At 37.4% G+C, this 3,016-nt stretch overlaps 1 long non-coding RNA gene across 1 annotated transcript; it reads right to left on the bottom strand.

The window, feature by feature from the left end:
* Positions 1-119: 119 nt before the first annotated feature.
* LOC121966659 lies at positions 120-2,800 on the bottom strand. The gene is made up of 4 exons (XR_006107611.1): positions 2,626-2,800; positions 1,104-1,151; positions 966-1,012; positions 120-200 (listed from the first exon to the last, which is right to left on the bottom strand). It is a non-coding gene; the product is annotated as an uncharacterized LOC121966659 (long non-coding RNA).
* Between the last annotated feature and the right edge of the window lie 216 nt (positions 2,801-3,016).

The raw sequence follows: 3,016 nt of genomic DNA, 5'->3' as shown, positions 1-3,016 counted from the left end.
ATATAAAACAAAACAAAACACACATACAGAAAGAGATTTAAAAAATAAATAAAATTAAATACACGTACAGAGAGGGAGATATTAAAAATAAATAAAATAAAATACCATAAAACAAAACAAAACTCACCAGAGGGAGACATGTACTCAGCATTTGCTCTGCAAACCACCTGCACAGGTAGACCGCACATCCTGAGGTAGGCCTGCACAGCACGAAACAGGACAACACAAATAATGATAATAACTGATGATTACGTTGGTGATCTGTCAGTGTTTTAAGTTTTTCCTCTGCAGATTTATTATCAACATTGTATCACATATCGTTACATGTCGTTGTGATATACATTCGCCACGTCCCTCTTTGCATTTATTTTGGAATTACAGTCTACCACAGATGTATTTTATCGTGCACTATTGTATGATTTTAATTATACACATTTAACAAACACAGTTTTTATTTATTATTATTATTATTATTCATGCAAAGAAATCAAAATAGAACGTGTAAAACAGTAGTGGATTTAAATGTACAACCATCATATAAAAGCAGAAAAATTATCAAAGGACACAAAGAAAAACAAAACAAGTTGACTGAAAATTTAACCTGATACATATGTATAGAACAAAATTAAAAAAAACAAAAAAAAGACTGTAAAATAATAATCCAACTAATTCTAATGATAACATTTTGCAAAAGCAGTTAAATTTAGGGAAATCTGTCAAATACAGCAGTCGTGTGTGTGAAATGGGAAAAAACAATATGTAAAAAAGTTATAAAATAACTGTTTACAGGAGCCTGAGATTTAACATTTGCATTGCCAAAACCTGCCTCTCTGTGACTGCTGCACGTATTACAACAAAACACTCGATACTTTAAGTCATCTATAAAACAACATACAAATCCACGTAAAGGCAGAAATATCCTGACACACATTTACTGAGAAAAAGACAAATAAACAGAAGTCCACCTGAACAGCCAGAGACGAGGCGCAGTCTGACAGCAGAATCTGATCCTCTGAGCGAAAAACACAGCAAATAAAACACCAAGATTACACAAAGAAAGCAAAAATTCAGACTGTTTCTCTTTTTCAGTCACACGGACTCACCCTTCAGCGGCTGGTACAAGGTTGCAGTTTCAGGCCAGGGCTCAGCAGCTGTCACACACACACACACACACACACACACACACACACACAATATTACATAATTAATTGAATTATCAAACTGTTATTTTGCAGTTGAGTTTCAAACTTAACATCCTTGTATTTAATTTTGCAATAAATCTAAAATTGCTATCATAAAACTGTGACCGCGCGCTAACAGACACGCCCCCTCACAGAGTCACGCACACAGCGTGTGCTCGTGTTTAGCTTAGCTCAGACAAAACTGTATTTCACTATTTTAAATGTAAATAAACGAACTAATCCAACAAATATTTGCACAAAAATGCTTCGGGATACGGTTTAACTTCTCAGTAGCAGTTCAGGGGGGGTTGCATTGATACCAGGCGGGAATAAAGTAATAAAAATATCATTTATATCGACGGAGAGTCGGTAAACTTCATTTAATGCGATAAAAACAGCCTAAAATCCAAGATGGCGCATCGCTTCCTCGCTCCGCAGATGGCGCTAAGCTCAGCAGCGCCGCGCTCACGGCTGCCGCCGACGGCGGGAGGTTGTACTGCAGCTGTCTGTGGTTTTATATAATTCATGTCGCATTAAACTAACAGAAATAAAGTGTAATTGATGATAATGATAATAATTCCTCTAAATCAATGTATCTTTTCTTAAGTGCTTTTTTATGCAACCACTTTTTCTTATTTTGTAGCACTACATACCCAAAACTAAGCTGAAACAAATGTATATATTGTTTTGTGGATAAAGCATGTTGTTTATATTTTTTAAGTATTTACATTTTAGTATTTTTATCTTAGTATATTTGACTGTATTGTAATGTATTCTCCTGTGTAATAGCTTCTAATTCGCTGTTGTAACGATGTCATTACCTAATGTTTTGTAAACGTTTATTTTATTAAAAAAATAAATTAATAAAATAAGATGTTGCAGTGCACCTTCCGGCCGCCGGTGGCAGCACTGAGCGCAGCAGCGCCGAGCAGATTCAGAGAAGAAGGCGCTTTCCGCCATCTTGGCCCCGCAGTAATGGCTGACTTTCACATTATTTATCGGCACTTTGTCCGAGTAAGTCGAGTTTTAGTCACTCGACACGGAGCTGACACCGACCAGAATCCTGCTGAACTCTTCCTGCGTCAACTCGCTGTCCGTTTTTAGGTTTGTCTTTTAAATATTAATCCAACAAATAACTTAATTCACATTATAATCCAAAAACTGACGCTAAACTTAGTTTAACGATCCCTGACGCGGAGCTGATGTGACACTCCTGAATGAAAGCTAAGCTAACCGAGTTAGCCTCTGCTACGGAAACAGATAAAAGTGAAAACTCGCGTTAATATTATAATTTAACGGCCCGGCTTCGTTAAATGACATCGGCAATTTACGCGTTAAATGTTATAAAACGGACTGGCGTTACGTGGCTGATAGCGTTAGCTGATGCTAACCGGCTAATGCTACCTTACTAAACAATAACAGAAGCGCGAGGACATCACGTTACCTGCCATCTGCGACACAAAGGCCTCTGCCGCGAGAGACATGGCGGTGTTTTAATATCCGTATCGATAAATATAATAACAATATTTAAAGGTGAGGTCAATTCCACTGAAGACAAATTAAGGGCAAGTGTTGTTCTGTGGTCACCGACCGGTCCGCCCGCGATTAACGTCCCGAGGAGAAAATATAGCTCCGATTCTTAGTTCCGCTTTACGCCTGAACCGGAGAGCTCAAAACACTGCTGCACTGTGCGAAATAAACTTCTTCTTTGTCCTCGTAATTTTATTTAGGGGCATTCCTATAATTGTTTATCGCGCGTGTTTATAATGTTGGTTTTATATTCAGCCATTGATTTTAAATATTCTGTTTGTGCTCTATTTTCGCTCTTTAAAATG

This window comes from Plectropomus leopardus, unplaced genomic scaffold, assembly GCF_008729295.1.
Source record: "Plectropomus leopardus isolate mb unplaced genomic scaffold, YSFRI_Pleo_2.0 unplaced_scaffold25435, whole genome shotgun sequence".
Taxonomy (NCBI): Eukaryota; Metazoa; Chordata; class Actinopteri; order Perciformes; family Serranidae; genus Plectropomus; species Plectropomus leopardus.
Note: the sequence above shows the minus strand (reverse complement) of the source record. Positions and strands in the feature narration are given on the sequence as shown.